Source organism: Pezoporus wallicus, unplaced genomic scaffold (assembly GCF_028554395.1).
Source record: "Pezoporus wallicus isolate ANWC-B61680 ecotype Strahan unplaced genomic scaffold, APGP_CSIRO_Pwel_v1 contig_6484, whole genome shotgun sequence".
Classification (NCBI taxonomy): Eukaryota; Metazoa; Chordata; class Aves; order Psittaciformes; family Psittacidae; genus Pezoporus; species Pezoporus wallicus.
In genome coordinates, this window is record NW_026638903.1 from 3013930 (window position 1) to 3033440 (window position 19511).

A 19511-nucleotide genomic window follows, 5' to 3' on the forward strand; every position below is an offset into this window, starting at 1 on the left:
CCGTGTCTGTCTTTTGCCAGGGCTGGGAAGAAGAGCAGCTGGTGCTCCTACGCTGATGGGTCTCTTACTAACCTTTGTGCGAAGTAATGTACCTGATGTTTTTCATGGTTTTCTAGGCTGCAGAGGTGGATTTACAAAACATGAAGAGTCATGTTGCACTAAAGACTTTTGAAACACCTTGATTTGCTGCCACCTGCCTCCTTCCTTTTCTCATTTGAGTTTAATAACAGCAAATACTGTGATGAAGAATAAAACATTCATAACTGTAATGTTTCTGTTTTTAAAGAGTTAGTTTAAAGTGCACAGCTCCCTCTTTTTGTTTTTCATCCTCTTAATATTGCTGTATGGACTGAGATTGCGTACCTGACAGTAACCTCGGGTGGGAAAGCACTTGCGGATATTGTGAAAGGTGTCTGTACCTCACTGTTCATCTTAAGCAAAACCCCCCTAAGTAAATAGGAGTGTTACCTGAAGGCTAAGTGTTAAACTGTGCCCTATGTGGATGGTTTTCGTATGTTAGTGAAAGCATAAGGACTTGATACAAATGTTTGAAAATTTTGAAACATGCCTGTGGTGGATCTGGTTTAGATCATAGGCCATAAAGATTGGACAGAAGGGACTCTGACATTATGTTAAAATAAAAGGTATGTATTGCTGGAAGAGGCAATACTGCTTATGACAGTCTGAAGACCACTTCATCTTTTTCCTGCAGTCTGATTGAATGCTCTGGCAATTATTTGTTTATCTCCAAATTTGTGGACTTTAAGATTTTAAAGGATGTTTTACTATTTTATAAGGCATTCTTTACTAACTCATTTTGCTTAATCCCCAAGATGTATGAGTAGAACGGAATAAAAAAAAAACCAACACAGAATCTGGTATTTTAATAGTAGTAAATATGGTTGATTGAATGATAAAACTTTCAGGTTCCTACTGCCTGTACAATGCTTTTTTGGCAAGTCTGTCTTTGGCAACAGAGCAATGATTCCGTCACCTGTTCTTTCAAGTAAAATAGTACACAGTCATCTTGTTGGACAATGGTTGATATTGGCAACTGTTACAGTGGCATATGTGTAGCCCAGACTGACGTTTGCTCTGATTTCTTGTCATCTGGTTCACTCCAAATCCAAAGTGCTTTAAATTGTCTGCAGATTAGAATGTGTTATTACATAGAAGGTTGTGCAGGAGGAACACCAAATGAGCAGTGGAAAGGACTGATTCTGCTTTTAAAAAGGCCAAATATCAGGTTGCTCTGCTTCCACAGATTCTATATTAACATCAGACATGTTTATATTAACATCGGACATGTACCCAGGCGATATGTCCCTGATTTGCTGTGGTGATGATGAGGACAATCTTCAAAGGACTTCGTGTATGGAAAACTAGCTGAATCTCATTGCTAATGATGAGTGAGCAGTGGAGGGCCCAGGCGCTAGTATGTGCACTGCAGAAGAAAAAATTAATTATGAGGACCTGAATAATTACTATTTCCCCATACCTCTTCAGGGGGGTTTGTATGCCATTGAGGCTGGATGCAGACAGTTCATAGGAAGTGAGGCTAGACAGGAACGTGGCTATTTCAGAACAATAGCAACAGTGTGGTATTTATGTTGGATATACCATTTTCAGTGGTATTCTTAACATGACAACCAGGTTTTTTTATTCAGCCACCCTGGTACATCTGCCTCTCTGAATAGGTTGGTTTGTTTTTTCTCCCTGCCATATCTGACTTAATATTTCACTATTCTGTTAACTAGTCTATGGAAAAACAAAAACAAAAACCCAAACATCCCAGAACTGTTCATCTGAATTCTTTGACTGTCTTTCGGCTTCTTTGCTTAAGTTCTAAAAAAAACGAATGTGTTTAGTGGATGTGTTCTTCATAGCAGCCAGTTCCAGCTAAAAGCAGTCTTTTAAACTTGTAAGCGCAACTTCTGGCCCTTCAAACGAGAGACTAAGCATTCCCTTACTGAGTCAAAAAGAAATTATCTTTGAAATAAATGTATGCCATAAAGACACCTCATATTTTGAAAACAAATTATCAGAAAGAACAAATGGTGAACATGCTGATAACTGAACACTACTTAAAATTTTGATTGCAAACTGATTGCAAACACTTTGTTAGCAGTAGGAGATAATCTAGTATGTGTGAAGGGGGAAAACCTTCCCCTTTTTCTAGCTAGATTTTTTTTATGGGATTCCTACTTTGTCAAAGTGTTTACACAGAATGTAATAGACCTAGAAAAAGTTTGGGAAATTCTGATCACTAAGGCAGCTTTGAACACTTCTCCGTTCCCCATAGGACACAAGTTGCTGTAGGTCATAAATTTCAAGTAAAAGAATACAGAGTCAAAACTAGGTGTAGTGGACTGAAGCTGGTGAATTCCTCTGTCATGCTCAAAACCAATGTAACATCCATGTGCCTAAAAGCTTAATCCAATTTGTGAGTCAATGATATTAGCAAAAGGTAGTTTCAAAATAAAATAAGAGCTCCTATTCCTGTCTGATTTTTTGTTTGGTTTGTTTTGTTTTGTGTGTTTTCAAACTAGGCTGTTCCTAGAGTTTTTTTTCCCTTAAGACAAGCCCATTCCTAACTCCATTTCCCACCTCCCCTTTGCTCAGTCTAGAGTCTAACTGGAGAAAGGTCTGCTTTGTTAATGAAAGTTACCTTTAGATGACACCCCAACAGCTGTAGTCCCAATTAGCCAATACAAGAATCCTGGCATGATTTTACATGATGTTAGGGTTAGGGCCATGAAAAGTGATGTAAATAATCTTTTTAATTTTTTTTCCTGTTCAGATCACCCCAGAGAGGAATGCTTGCTAAAAATGAATTATGTACTTACCGTTGCTATTCAGTATCACTAGTTTAAACTAGGCCCTTGAGGGATAGCCTTTTAAAGCAGGTATTCCCCGAGTAACATTCTATTATTCTGGAACTTGTAACTGCCCTGTGATGCTTCAAAAATCCAACAACAAAACACAAAAAAAACAACAAACTGATGTTTGGTAGATATGGTGTGGGAGAAGAACGTAAGAGCAAGCTCTTAAACTGTCTTGTCTCATTGTATTTCCACTGAGGCTCTCCTCCTACCTCAATTGCTAATGAGGGAACAGGGTTGGATCCCACATGGTTCCTTTACTGTAAAAACCAACTGGATTGTCCAAGTTGCTATGTTAGCAGCAAAACGTATGAGTTTTGATTTCTTCTGGATTTGCATTCTTTGCTTTCCTGAGGCCAAACTGAATGATTAACAGATGATTCTTGTCTGCCTTTCCCTCTGTGAGGATGCCAAGTTGTGTCTCTACCCACTGCTCGCACACTTATTTTCAAGAACTTGTGCAAGGGTATTAATCTTCTCTTAGAATCTAGATCTCTTTCAAGAAGAGTTTCAAATTGCCCAGCAAGGCCAAAAGTTAATTGGGGAGGGGAAGGAAGAGATGCATAAACATAGAAGCATAATACTGAGATAAACCATATGCTTTCCATAAAAAACAATAAAGGTAAGCCCTGCATGTGGTACTTCTCAAGAATAACATTGTTTGCAGCAGCATTAGGGACTTCTTGGATAAAAAGTCCTGCAATCCATGTAGAAGGCTGCAAACATTAGGAATGGTATCTGGCACCAGCGAACACATGGGCTCAGCCAAGGTAGCATATGAACTAAGCCTCCTTTAGCATTTTTGGTAGGATGGTGAGGAATTACAGATCCTGCTGTTGGAAATGTGTGTATACTGTTTTGAATCACACCTACATGTCGAAGCATTCCAGATCCTCAGAGGTGCCAAAATTTTTGCTATCTAGGCTGGAGGATGCATCATTTCACTTTTCTCTCTAAAGTAAGCTCTTGGTTTTGCTGGCATATACTATACAGTGATTTAGCACATTTTTAAAAGCTATTTTTCTTAAACATATTGATGTAATTACAAAAGCATATGTGTATCACATATTCCTTTAGACCTTTCCACTGAACTGAAAATCTTAGCGTTTCTGCAGCCAACCATATGATCACTTTAACACTGCATATATGAGGGTTACTGCAATAAATCAGATGACTTGTTGGATATCTTCCCCTTTGCTTCTGCCTCAAAATAAATTCCTAGTGACTTCAAAAGGATGACAGTATATGCTTACAAATGCAATGGATGCAGTAAACAGCTGTTCTATTAACATACTTTTAAAGGGTTGTTTCAGGTAAGGATCATTTTAGTCCTGTTTTATTCCACCTCTACAAAATAGGAAACCACTGCCTTGAGGTACAGGTGATGAGTAAAGGCAGTGTTTCTTAGGACTTCAACTTCTGTCACAACTCAAAATCTTCCAATTGTGGGAATGTATTTAGGGGAAAAGAGACATTCAGGACCTAACACTGCCAGTAAGTTACTTGCAGAACCTAACTTACTTACTTACCTCTGCTTTACAGAGGCACTGGACTGTGACTTCCTACACCATTCTTACCCTGGCCAAAAAGCAGGGATGAAGTAAAAAGTTAAAATCACAAGACAAAGATTTTGAACGCATCAAGGGTCTTAATTTTGACAACTAAATAGCATTTCATGACTTACTGTAACCTTTTCTCCTTTTGGTGTTTATGTATGAACGTCTCATGATAAAATCTGGGCAAATAAAAATGCTGTAGGTGTATAATGATACCAGCAGAATTGCTGGTGCTTATCCTTTCTGCTTCTGTTACTGTAAGTACATAAGCATGAATATGCTGTAGGGAATTAGACCCTTTCAATTCCAGCATCAATTCCCCAGCTTTCTGGGGAAGCTGGTGTAATGCTATCTATCTTTCAGGACTAAAACAGTGGTAGATGTTCATTATGTTTGCAAGTATCTCGGAGATAAAATGTTAAGGGCTATTGATCAGCCCATTTGATGGCAAATGTCTTTCTGGAGTCTCACTTCTGGTATCCTTACTCATCAGAATACAGGATGGCAACATGAATGAATTCTGTTGCTTTTTGCCTTGGGAATGGATGTAATGTTATAAAGAGAAGCAATTATCTCTTTCTGGTAGCTGAAGAACACTAGAAGTGATTGTGAGAACGACTACAGTTGGTGTTTGTTTCCTGATATCCTACTATTACTGCATTTTTAGCCATCTATCATTTTCTTTTCCAAGATGTGACTCACTGAAGTATGTTTCCTAGCTGTACTGCAGTCTTTGTGGGTACAAAACAGAAACAGAACATGTCTGGGTTTTACTTCAAACTGCATCTAATAAACATTGTGCAAAGACCCCACGTAAGCACCCTAATTGAGTTAGCATTTAAACTCACCATAGATTTATCCTTTAATAAATTTAAGATCTCACAGATGCCAATAAACCAGTCTGGTTTATGAGCAGATCAAACTGAAGTCTGGGTAGAAATAAAAAAATGCTAACATTTGCAAAGGCTCATATCTGTAAAAAACTGAACATTGCCCCAACAAATGATGTGAGAACCATTGTCTAATCTGCAGCTATCACGTTATGAAGATGACATTTGCCTTCTCTCAGAGAGCACTTCACAGAATCACGGAATGGTTTGGGTTGGAAGGGACCTTTAAAGATCATCTAGTTCAGCCACCCTGTATGGGCAGGAACATCTTTCACTAGGTCAGTCTGGTATAAGCCCCATCCAACCTGACCTTGAAAACATTCAGTGATGGGGCAACTACAACTTCTCTGGGCAAACTGTTCCTGTGTCTCACCATCCTTATCATAAAACTTTTCTTCTTTATGTCCAAACTAAACCTATTCTCTTAAAACTTTAAAACCATTAGTTCTTGGCCCTACCAGTATGTGCCTTGGTAAGAGGTCCCTCTCCAGCTTTCCTCTAGGCCCCCTTTAGCTACTGGAAGGCTGCTATAAGGTCCCCTCAAAGCCTTCTCTTCTCTAGGCTGAACAACCTCAGCTCTCTCAGTCCTCACAGGAGAGGTGTTCCAGCCCTCTAATTGTTTCTGTCAAAGTGGGAGCTGCACTGTTCTATTTTTTTGCTACTTATATTAGGAAATTACCTGAGTATCTGTTTTGTTTAAAATGCAAAACCACTGGTCCCTACTTTCAAGGTCGGTTGTAACATTGACAGGTTTGTGAATTACACTGGCATCTTATGGAGGGCTAAAGGATTTAGTCTAAATGTATAATAAGAAAGTAGCCTCTGAGCTAAAGGGCTCTATATTCTACCATGCCATAAAGAAGTATTGATCCATGACTGAAGAGTCAAGTATTACTGGTTTTGAAATATTTCCTAGAATTTAATGAATTTTCCTTCATGAAAGATAATGTTCATGTGCACAGAAATTACATATGCTCCTTTTGTTGCCTCTTATAAACATTTCCTGCTCTGTTCTGCATTCAGCAGTAGAGGCAGATAGACAAGCATGTTCCCTTTTGAAGATTCCCCACCCCTCCCCAAGGAAGCAACTCAAAGCAAAAATGTGTTGGCAAGCCCAGTGACCTGTGAAATTGGTCAGAAATCTGATAAAACAGCTAAGGAATTAGTTGCAGGAAATAAAATACAAAATAATAAAGCCTTCTCATTGCTGCTTTAGCTGTGTTTCTGCGTGGGAAACTTCCCATTGGATGCTCATAAGAAAAGCAGAATCTGATTTCCCCTATAAAACCAATAAAACAAATGTGGGCTATCACAAATGAATTTACACATAGTTTAAGAGAAATGCTTCATTTGAAGTGTTCACTAGACCTTACCATGGAAGTGGGAACCTACTTTAAGAAACCGTATGTCCTATCTCCACAATAGATGACCCCCATAAAACTTTGACATGAAATCATAGGATAAATCGAAGATAATTTTAAAAGGAAGGAAAGAAAGATGACAACTTAGTTGTGTGAGAACAAGTTCGGAGTTCACTTCTGTATGTTTTTATTTTGTTATGCATTTTAGAGAACTGACATCTCAAAATATTCTTACAGAAGAGAAAAGAAAGCAGTGTACCTGATAAATATGTCCTCCTGATGAACATTCAAGTGAGTGTTCATGTCAAACAGACAACACACAGAGGGAGTCTGAACATCATGTACTCAAACACACTGGTATCTCATGAAATAACTTTCTTCTGCAGAGACTGTGTCACTCAAGGCAAAATAACTGGACAATATTACTACCATTCTGCGTAAGCTTTGGTAAATTAGTGAAAGTAAATACAAAATTGAGGCCTTCCTTCTCTGTTAAAAAAACTATAGGGTTTTTTTTTTCCCTCTTTCTTTTGGAGAAACTCTGTCTTGATAGCATGAATGGGGGTTGGAGCAGAAGTGGAAACAGTACTCACTAGTTGCACTGCATATTTATTTTTGCAATTAGGTGGCTGGCAGAGCTTAAGGGTCAGCTCTGACAGAGGAGGGAGACCAGGTATTATTAGCAAATAATACTACATTTGCTTTGTGTGGGAGTTAAAAAGTCACTGGATTTTTTTTGTTAGAGGACTTGGCTAAGACCTCCACAATAAAAAATTGCCCTCAGCTCCTCACAGTTAGGTGCTGTCATAAATGATTTTACACCCAAGGAATGACAGTGGTTTGTGTTGCTGTACACAGAGTTGTTAGAGCTATGGTCTTAGTAGCATTACTAAAATATCTGAAAAAGCTCTTTGGGCTGAGCTGGTGCTGCAATGGACAGCACAAATAACAGTGAAATTTTCAGCAGCTTTCATAGCTTTTCCTGCTTGCCACAAAACTGCACTTCTACTAAGTTTGTTTCCATGATGTAGAGCAGCTAAAGGAGCTGGGATGAGGTAGCAGCTATGAAATAAATGTCATGGAGTATCAACTGAAGTTTAAATGGAAATGGTTTATGTCGAGTCAGCTTCTGTTAGCAGTCATACTAACAACTGCTGAGCCACAGAGGTTTTCAGTTGCTCTTTTCAGTGTCAAATCCCCAAGGCTTACTAAAGAAGGTGGATTGCACGTGTGTGAATACAGAATCGTGAAGCTCCTGAAGCTGCTCACAAGTGAGCACCTTGCAAATGTTCTGGCTGGTGAATAAAGATTCTTTTACTTGCTGGAAAGGGAGTGAACCAGCTCGTAATCTGCTTCTGCAATGTGTATTTCCAGGGACAACATAAAAAGTGCAGTTTGTTATATTTACTTGATTACATCCTCTTCACTGGACAGTTTCAAGGCAGTGCCAGCAATGAGTTTGGAAGCTGTTGCAAAGTGTTAAGATGCCTGATGTCCTGATTCATGGGAATTTGGACTTAGGAAGCTTTTTTCCCCTCTCTGCTTTTATCAAAGTAGTAGTGTAGGCTGTTAAATTATCTGTCCCAATTTAAGAAGAATGCTCAGTCCCTCTCTAGTCTAAAGTATAATGAGAGGAAAACAGGAAATGTACCTCAAGAAAGGGTTCCTTCTGTTCTAAGAGGTGACGGGTTACCTCTTAAACAGGCTCCATCTATTTTGGATATGCTAGGGTACAAATCAGGTAGCTTTAAGCAGTGTTATGTTGCTCACCCGTATCTCTGTTTTATACCTGCCAAACTGATGATGGTGTGTTTGGGGATGTGTGGTATCTGTTTTTTTCGGGGGGGGGGGGGGGGGGGGGGCTGACTTTTGTTTCTTTTTTTTCTGAAGATGAACTAAATGAGCAGATACAAAAGTTACTTGAATATTGTGAGCATAAAGGTCTAGAATGCAGAAAAAAAGAACATTTGGGGTTTTGTGGATGGGAGGGGAATTGATGCAAGTGCCAAAAAAATCCTCCTCTTTCAAATTTTGTGTGCCTTGCACAAGCTAAAACAAATACTTGACTGTTCTGGTGCTTACAGAGGAGAAAAAGCTCTCAAACCTGATTTCTCTCCCTTCTGACTTTTCAGGGGAATTGTGCTTCTCTTACCAAGTTTTCTGATTGACTGTGCATGTGACTGATAGAAATATTACAGAAGCTAACTTACATGCATAGCTCTAAAGAAAAGAGTATTCCTTTTACTTATTTTTTCCCAGTTGCTGTGACTGTTGATTCAATAGAAGGTATTTTTTTCTTTCAAACTTAGGACAAAGCATTGCAAATAGAGAATATTGCATAGATCTTAAAGACCTTGCAGTATTATTGTGCTGTCTTCACCCTGAAGCTACCTCAAGCTCTAGCAGGAGGCGTGCCCAAACTGCAATCCTATCCGTAAACATAACTTTCTCTGGAAGTCTATGGTTGTTCTTTACTTCACTGCCTGTCAGGGTGTAGAATGAAACTTAGTTTAGGATACCTTATCATTTGCTGTCAGAAACACCTGTAGCATGGATGAAATGCTACCAAATCTCACTCAAATGGGACAAGCTTTCCAGTGCCTTCCCAAGCACTGCCTTTCCATGGTTTAGCATGAAAGAATTCATGGAAAGCCTAAATTTACTGCCAAGTGTAGCAGCACAGATGTGCCCAATGGGCCTCTACCCACCCCTTCTCAGAATTGCATCACTGCAAGCAGGAAGTATTGTGTGTTGGTGTGAGCAATGATTACAGTCTTGCTAATTTGTGAATGCCCCTATGTTCAGCATTGCCAAATATTCTGTATGACTTTTCCCACTCTTAAAAGCAACAAGTATGTATTTTTCTACTTGTGTCACAAATAAAAAAGCCCCTTTTTAAGGCTCATATATCTTAAAAAAAAAAAAATTAAAAATTTTGCTGTCAATTGATGATCATTCAGTTTTCTGTAGCTCAGGTCAAACACCTTGCATTTTACAGGACTTTTGTTCTGCATTTCTTCTTCTTGAATGATTCTTTATGAGCCACAGCTTTTCAGGAACTGCAGAGGGATCTCTTCACAAACACACATAAGGATTTCACGATGCTGAGTTTGCACACAGCCTATTGAAAGGCAATGTTTTTTTTCCCACAACTGCTCTGCCAGTAAGACAACTGTATGGAATGAGCTGTTGTGGGCTGCTGCATGACTGTAATTGTTGCATGTAAATATTGTACCTACATGTGATAACATCCTGAGTACATTTGTACAGCATAAATGGTTAGTTTTGTATGCAGTCACCACTGGGTCAGAAACATGTCCGTATGTTTTTCTGTTCTTTCTTCAAGCCTCTTTCCTATGTCTGCTTATTTAAAGAGACAAATCACTAGTGACATGGTATATGGTTAACTTCTTGTTATTGCAGGACATTCTTTCAGCAGTCCTTCTAACCTGATCTGAGTCAGTCAAGGTTTGGCTTTAACAGATACTCCCCCTGAAGTTCATACTGAAGAATTATCATATTAAAACTGTTCGAAGGTGGCTAAGCAACTTTCAGGTGCACTCTTTCCCTTTGGCACACACAGTACTGTAAATAAAAGGAGGCTACTACAATTTTCTCCTAAAACTGTCTGCTACAGACTTCCATACTGTGAAATACCTGTTCCTGCTGGCAATGTCCCTTCTGGATTCCTGAAGGGCCCTGGCACCAACCAGAGGAATAATTCTTGAGTGGAAGAGGAAATAAGAAGACAAGAAATACTTGACTGAATAGAGGGAGAAAAAACGTCCCTGACAGAGTGTGCCAGGATGTGTTCAAAGGAAACACTGAAATCTCCCTTCTCAAGGGACTTCAGAAACTAAGCACTAGCAGGAAAGTGGGCTGGATGATCTAATTATTTCCCATCTTTAACTTGGCTAGGTCTATGAATGATCCAGATCTCTCCAGCCGCTATTTTTCTTACTAATTTCTAAAATATTGTAAGTTGGGAATAATTCCTTTTTAAATAAATATTAGTAATTATTACTTCTAATCCATCAGTACTTAACAAATTCTGACCTTTCCTGTAACCTGTTCTATTTTCTGGAATTGTGATATATGAGGGGTAGAGCTAAGCTCAGGCAAAGATAAATAGTGACAGCTGGTTACTACAGTGTATGTCTGCAGAGTTTTGGGAGCAGTCATATGTAAGTTTCTGGTGGTCTGGTATTAGTAATTCTCTGCAAGTAAACTTGTAAAGTTTGGATAATAATCTCTGAAAAGCCTTGATGTCATCAATTCCTTTATTCCCTCGCAATCACAGACTTTTTTTTTCCTGATAAAATGATAAATGTCCCAGTATCCCTATGGATGTGAGCTGGTGTGAGCAGAGTTTGCTAAAGCCAAGCATACACCATCTATGTCTTGAGCAGACTTGGTACTATCCATTCATTTAATAAGGGAACAGAAACATAGGTGGTATTTTTTTGGAATTGTAAATTTTATGGGGTTTTTGTTGTACCATTCACATACAAGGTTTCTTTACTTGTGCAAAGAGCCTTCCTCTTTCCTATCCTCTATTCCTACAGCCCAAATACAGCATAGTTAGTATTGTTTCTATATGACTTTTGATTTTACCTGAAATGTTTTATAGCACCTTTCCCCAAAAAGAAACTTTTATATATGAGCATGTGTACATCTGCATAAATAAAAGATTCAGTTTGACAAATCAAAGATGCAATATCAGCAGGTACTTAATTCTGTCCCCAGTGTGAAAAGTATTACATAAAAGATTCACTTTAACTGCAGTCACTCCACTGACTGAGGTACCTGTAGCTGCTTTGTATCAGCATGATAGGACACATAAACAGATCAGTAAGCAGTGTGAATGTCTCCTACAGTTGAGCAGCAAGATTTTACATTCTTTACGACAGGATTCATGTAGATCTATTGTTGAGTTCAATGAATATTGCTAAGCAGTCTTCGGCATGTCATTACTTCCCAGGCACTTTATCATCCTAACTCCAATGTAAAGGAGTATATCATCAGCATGTTTTCAGAAACATGAATGGAAGCACACAAATAGAACTTGTACTCAGACTTAACACAGTGGGTGGCCTGACTCCTGTTCACTGGAAGTGTTCAGTGGAAGTATTCAGTGGAATTTATGTGCCTGAATAATGTGGGTACAAATCCTGCATCCAAGGCCTGCACTGAAATGTAGACCTCCTTGGTACATGTGGTAACTTGACCCCAGAAATGTCTTATTTTATAAATTACTCAGCAAATAAGATATCTCAGTCTAAAAGAAAAATACTAGCACTAACTTTTATTTAGAAGAAATAGTATTAAGAAAGTACATCCATCTAAGTATCCACCTGTAAAGAACAGTTCTCTTTCAGACCCAAGATACTACGACTTGTTATGATAGACTTTCAAGGCTGAAATTAATGCTGAGAGCCAGTTACTTTTGCTAAACTCATAAACTTACTAATGCCTTTGTGAATCTATTATGGAGGACTTGAGTTAGTCCTAACAACGAGAAATAAACCTTCTGAAATGTCCATGCTAGAATTCATGATGGTATGAATTTACTTGAGAAAATAAGCATTCAGTTAGCTCCTGCTACAGTGAAACTACTATGATGCATGCAAAACAAGAGCATTCAGCAATAACACAGTATGTTCTTAATCAAAACAAATTTACTGTGAGCCAGGGAGTCAATCAAAAAAAGGAATAGCAAGCTTGCAGCTTTCTTTGTGAGCTTGTGTAAACCTGTCCATCAATATCTATGTTCAGCAGTTTTGTGTGTTGTAGACACACTTAAATCACAGAATGGTTTGGGTTAGAAAGGGTCTCTAAGATCATCTAGTTCCATCCCCCTGCCATACGCAGGGATACCTCTCACTAGACCATGTAGCCCAAGGCCTCATCCAGCCTGGTCACAAAAATCAGTCAAATTCAAATTTAGCCTATAAACTACTGTTCTATATGCTGTAACTTTTCATTATTTGTTTTGTATATTTTGTCTCTCTTAACATAATGTTGTTTTAAATAGATGTAGCCAGGCAAAAATATTGTTTCTAGGCTAAACTAATGAGTAGTTAATAAAAAAATGAAATAAGCGCTAACTCATCTTTCAGACTCAGTATTAATAAAGTCTCATCTGAAAGAGTTAAATACCTGAAATAAAATTGCTGAGTTGCTAGTTTCAGCTAGGTTTAATATTTATCTAAATCAATGAAAATTTTTCTAAGAAAACTGTCTCTGTTTTGTGCTTTGTGTTGGGGGGGATTCTTCTCTTGATTTGGAAATGTGTTCAGTCTTTTTAAAATTCCTACTACTGTTGTGCAGCGAAAGTATCTATATTAACTATTCTGAAGCATTTGCATAAGTAAAACACATCCCCAGTTGGTTTCTACATAAACAAATTTTAAAATCTGTGCCTAGCCACCAAAAAATAAAACGTTATAGGATGAAGGTTTGTGGGTTTTAAAATTATTATTATTTTGAGTAACAGATCTCTAAATCTGGGCATCTGATGGAAAGAGTGTTTCTTTTTTAAAATAAAAATAAAATTATCTTTGAGACTAGCCTCTCTACAAAGTAGAAGTCTTGAGGCCATTTCAAGCTATGTGCTTGAATCTCCAAGCATTTTGACAATCATATATTTTCTCCCTGCCCATGCAAACCCACAAATTTTCTATTGAAGATGTGACTTGAAGTTCACTTAGCTGAGAGACTTCGAGTTATAGATTCAAACCCTTTATGAATGTATTTACCCCAAAGAAATGTAGAACTTTCCTTAAAATGGACATAAGATTACCAATATAAGGGGCTTGTTTATGTATCATATGCATATGAAATACTGAACAGAAATGAACTATTTCTTCAGCTCTGAAAAAAGACTGCATAGAGAAACTTTGCCAGATGACAGCAGATCATTAAGTGCTTTGTGAGAAATGTCTTGGCCTATTCTTGTTACTGAAACTTGCTTTCCACTTCAGTGAGGCCAAAATTTCACAGTTGGATGGTGACCTAGAGGTCAGCAAGAACATGAAGGAAAATTTCCCATCACCTCTGATTAATTACCCAGATTAACAAGTGTTCCCTTGGGCAACTTTGTGTCTCAGCTATAGATAAGTAAGTACTGCTATGTGAATTTTAATGAAGCACAAACTCTGCAACTAGCAGGATAAATTCACCACTATAAAATGAAGCAGTTTAATGTAACCAGTTGAGACTCCGGTTCACAATGAAGTTAACAGAACATTATCTAAAAGTATGTACTGTTTTCGATTGCGCAGAGTAAACATACAACTTGGTGTTCACTGGTGGATTTGAGACAAGTAGTCCAATTGTACAATCACAAGCAAAGAACAGGCATTAAAACTGATCACTTTCCATTATGGAAGTGCACGTATGTGAGTTAGTATATGCAAGCCTATGTGTGGTCACAGTGTAAATTCTCTAGTACCAATATCCAGTCTATGCCTACAGTGATCCCATAAACTCAGGAAAAAATGAACATGTTTTTCCACAGTCAATGTAAAAAGAGTTATAAGAGAACGTTAGCTCACTGTATTGTAACAAACTCAAACTTTAAGCCACATGTTCTTGCATTCTTGTTGGCAGCTTGGTAACATAAAGCTAAAATAATAGTCATTGCTCTATAATATAGTAATTCTAACAGCTTCAAGGTTACCGATTCAAGTGTATTTTGGGGTGGGGAAGCTTTAACAGAAATTAATTTCACGTATGACAGTTATTTTTAGAGGAATGTGGGGAACCATATTGGCAGGAGTGTGGAATGTAAAAAAAATATCTCTAATCGTGTTTATAGTACAAATAACTTTTTTTTTTTTTAATATTCTTATTTACCTCATCCTACCAGTTAATATATTTAAAGTATTTATGTCAATGAGGATATGGAGGCAATTATCAAGAACAAAGGTGTGGCTTTCACTTAGGAAAAAACCCCAAACCACTCCTTTGTTATAATCATTCTGTTAGGACCTGTAATTAACTCATGAGTATCATTATCACATGAGGTTAGTACATTGGAAATGATTCATGAAACTTTCATCTATTAGTAGATACAAGTCCTTCACTTAGTTGAACAAATCATTGCCTTTCCCAACACACCTTGCCTCCTAAAAGAGGAAAACAACACAAAGAATGGTATTAGTTTCACTATGCAAATGAAAACTCATTTGGAACATATTTTTGTTTTGCTGATTGATGTTTTTCAGTGTCTTCCTCCTTTTCAGTCTTAAGCTGAAGAACAGCATTTCTTAAAACTGATGTGAAGGCTGTGCATGTTTTGAATCTCTTCCTTTGGTTTATTTGTACAGAATGAGAGTCTGAGACAGCTGGAATAATGGAGACACCAGCGTCTCTTAAAAATCTGCATAACTTTAAAATTTTGTGTGTGCACTTGTCTGTAATCCTCCAAGAAGTCTCTGTGACTAGGCATGATTTGTCTCGTTTTGTAGATAGGTAAACATAGGAAAAGCTACATAACTGTAAAAGCAGACAGACGACCCCTAATCTTTGACATGAGAAAGAAGAAAGCAGGGTGTTGGTAGTGGGGGAAAAAAAAACCCACAAAACCAACAAGAAAACAAAGCAGACCGTGCAAAACAGAACAAAAAGCCCCAATGAACAATTGCCAGAAAACCTACCACGATTACTACTGAGTTTATCCAGGGAAAAGTTCTGATGATTCACAAGTGGCTCTTGAGTTGCCAGTCTTTTCACTTAACTTGCTGTTCATGTAGTGCTGCCCATCACCTGTTGTTAATTATAATATCCTATAAATCTAATGTAGAAGACCAGCAGTGAGACACAGTGACTGCACTGGCTGAATAGACACTCTAGGAAAAAAATAATTTTTTAAGAGTTTGTTCCTGGATGAGCTTCTATGAACCTGGCAATGTTGTGAACTGATATTTCTATTAAGCAAAACACTAGTGGATGCCTTTAAACAAATAAAGTCCTGCCGTTACACAACCATTGTGGTTTCAAGCACCATAACAAAAACAACACTATGATGGGAAGCTATCATTTAATAAATCAAAATAGCTCGCTTGGTAATAAATATTTTTCTTAGAAACCACAATATTCTCTTTTCTACAGATGATATGACTCCCCAGTCCCTGCATTTTTTGACATTGCTGGAGTAATAAAAGAACGTGGGAAATAACTCAGTATGGTGAAATCATTCAGTTTAGTTGCGCCTACACTTCAGTTAGAATAACTTAAAAAAGGTGTGATTTCAGCTATAGATGATCAAATTCTTCCCTTTTTCAGGTAGACACAATTTGGCTGGACTGCACAGTGCTATCTTTCTGAGATAAGGACAGTGTTTAGTTTTGACTAAATCAATCTAATTTCTCAGCTTTATATTTCCATTCCACAGTATGGGAAATAAGTTTCTTTCCTAAAAAAAAAAACCTCACAAAAAACTGTAAAAATTCCATGAATCATTGCTGTTGACTGTGTTCTACATTGGCTGCTGGTCAGATAACTTCCACTTATTGATCAATTGGCCTTTTTAGTTAGCAGTGAAAAGAAAGCTATTAAAAAAAAATGTTCTCACATGTAGCATAACTTGCTGATATAAAATACCAAATTGAGTGGGACTGATCTATTGGCATCACTGAAGGATGGTCCAAAATATTTAGTAACAGACTGCTAAAAACAAACATGCACTTGTACACTTGCCCGTATATGTATATGTAATCATGCATAAGTTTCACTTAAAGAATACAACCAGTATATACTTCTCCTGTAAATAATACTGCTCTGCTCAAAGTCCTTCAAGTTTTCTAATGTCTGATAAGAAAGTCATGAAACATTTACAAAAGTCTGAAGATTCAGCTTGTTTTACTGGGATCCCTTTTACAATCTCATGCAAAGATCAGTGTATTCTTCCATTTATTTGATCCAAAATTATTTAGTATTCCACAGCAAGAATTTTTGTGTTCCTGGGTGCAAGATTCTTTTTATAATGAAGTGCAATGTTGGTATGACTATATTTATATAGCTTCAATGACTTATTGGCTCTGTTTGCTAGTAAAAATATGGTTTTGATTATCCTTAAAACTCCTGATTTAACCTACTTTGGGAAAATTGAGCTATTATTTGTTACTGTATATATGACATACTGTGCATTCTAGCTGAAATCCAAGGTACTATACAATTGACTTGCATCGAAAGAGAAACTGCTGCAGCAAACCTTGACTGGAAGATGAAATGTAACTTAAGGAATATTAATAACAGGAAGGTATTGAAAACATGTGTCTGGTTTTAGGCAAGCAATTTCTCAGTGGTTCCCATGATAGCTTAGGACACAGGACAAAAGTTGATGAAAGTATACAGGAGATATTACAAATCCATGGGAAAAAAAAAAAATCAGAGTAACATTTGTTTAACTGGCAGGCTTTAAATGACCTCAAAGAATTATGTGAGATGTTGGTTACTGTCTTGTAAGATAATTCCATTACTTTGAAAGCAAATGTGAAGTCTGAGGCAGCTTTATTAGATATACTACTAAAATGCAGCTATCCTCTAGCTGATCTCCTGGTGCACCCCTCTCTATATTCTTTATTCTCTGCAACGGTGATTATATGATAACCCACTTAAATCTTCTATCTAAAGCAATTAATTCTTTACACTAACTGAGTTTTTCTGTTTCAGTTGTATTGGTGTGTATCTCTAGAAGCTTTTTTCTTTTTTTTAAATTGGGGGAAAAGGAATGTTAATATACTGTGAAAGGTGTGCACTTCTATTAGAGCAATGGACAGAAAACTGACAGTACCTTGATTACTGACATAACTAGCAAAGGTGGGGATGCATTAAAGCCGGGTGATGGTAGAAAACTTTCTTAAAATGTTTTCTATGTACCTTAGCTCTGAACTTGATTGCATCTCTGCATCCTTATGGGCAGTGGCCAGTCTCAGGGCCACTTACTTTCTTTTGTTTCTTCTGAATACAATTCTGCAGCTGACTGTCTTCCCATCTGTATCCTTTAACATAATATGGCTACATCAGGCCTGCACTGTGTGCAGCTCTGCTCTTGGAGAAAAACATGAACCCTATTAATCTGTGACTGGTAGGCTTTCATAAATGCAGTTTTTCGTGCTGAGTGAATACTATTTATGAAATAACCCATCCCACTAAGTAGAAACTTATCTCAATGTGTCTGAAAGCAGTTGGTGTCCTCATCAAATTTGCTCTCTCAGAATAATACCCTGACATCTTCTGGCTTTGTGAGTGGAGTTCACTCCTCGTCTCGGGCTTGGGGCTAGTATTTTCATGTAGTTTCTAGCCTTTGTCTGTTAAAATTTTTGACATAATGGATCCTTTTCAATGGCAGTTTTTCCCCAGAAAATGAAACTTTGAAAGACTTGTTAACTTGCATTGTTTCAGCATTAGACATTTTCATTGATTATACTCTCTTGTCCTCAAAGACTTTAGCTCTTAATGCCAATGCAGCAAAGAATGCAATCTCTGACATATCTATAATGGTTGTCTTTCCATAGGCCATGAATCCAGGATGTTGCATCTATCATGTCACTATTCCCACTATGAAGTGAAAGGAGATTACACTTGCATTTGCTTTCCAAACCTAGTGAAGTGTGGTCATCTTAAATAATGTGGTCTTGCTAAATTTATAGTAATGAATGCACTGTTAACAAAAGCATCAGTTCTCATGTCTTTCACATCAAATGACTCTATATTGCAAGATACAATGTTCTGCCCAGGAATGTTTTTATTGGAATAGGTGAGTGGAAGGGCATCTTCTGTAATGCTTTAAACAATTCAACTGTATGAAGAAAATTACCTCAGCTTAATAGGAGAGTACTTCACTACCAGTTCTGACATCCAAACTCAACATCCAGTAATGAAGAGATCATAACAGTGCTGAGTATCAAACGGGTTCTGACGATATGTGTTTTCTTCTCTTTGTAGGAAGAGAAAGGAAAAAAGCATGTGTGTTAATACTCTTCAAAATATTCAGGACATATTTTTCACTTTACATGAATAGATAAGCTACATAAAGTTTTTTTATTAACCTATTTTATTTTTTTACATAATCAAATGTTAATACATTAAATAAACATGAAGCAGCAGAGGAGAACTGTTTAAAACTTGCTTAGGTTGCAAAGACATCATGAAGGGTTCACATTTTGTTCTGGTTTACTTTTATGAGTAACATTGTCTGCATAGCTCTGTAATTTACAGTAAACTGAATTATTTTCTCTTTGGACTACTTTATATTACAAAGGATCACTATTTCTATTCACACAAGGCTAATTCTTCTCTGTTTCAAGCTTGTTGAGAGTTTTGAATATGCAAAAACTGGAAAAAATGAGAGAGAAATCAAATATTTCACTGTACAGTGTAAACTCTTTGGTTGATTACAAAATACCAGGCAACAAGTTGCATCAACCAAAGCCTAAAACCTAAGTTGTCCAGTTCTCCCCTCCTCCCCCTCCGAGTAACAGTCGGCAGCTCTGGAATGTGTAGTCTTCTCCCATGAAAACATTTTTCCACTCTGCCTTTTCCAAAAATCAAAAGTTCAAAGCTAAACTACTACATGTTATAAGAGAACAAATTTACCATGACACTTAAACAAAGACATGAGTCAGTGTATTCAGCTTTCCTGAGGGAGGAAGGAGTTATGTTTCTTGTTAAGGCAAGGTGTGCAGTAAAGAAATTATTTTTACAGTTTTATATATCTACTTTTAGTTGTTTATCCATATAGATGTTATATTTTACTGTACAATTAAACTTGAAACTTGTGCCTTTTTTTGTCACTGGTATATTAATCAAGGTTCT

At 37.3% G+C, this 19511-nt stretch overlaps 1 protein-coding gene across 4 annotated transcripts in view; it reads right to left on the reverse strand.

The window, feature by feature from the left end:
- The window catches only part of COL8A1 (collagen type VIII alpha 1 chain), a 67235-nt gene extending 49269 nt beyond the window's left edge, over nt 1–17966 (reverse strand). The window contains exons 1-3 of one of the 4 annotated variants that reach the window (XM_057413131.1): nt 17640–17908; nt 15350–15478; nt 4412–4460 (exon numbers count right to left, since the gene is read on the reverse strand). The gene's annotated coding sequence lies outside the window, so the exon portion shown is untranslated. Of the gene's footprint in view, nt 1–4411; nt 4461–15349; nt 15479–17639 lie in introns of all 4 variants that reach the window. The other 3 variants (XR_008972621.1, XM_057413132.1, XM_057413130.1) reach the window with 3 other exon arrangements.
- Nucleotides 17967–19511: the final 1545 nt, after the last annotated feature.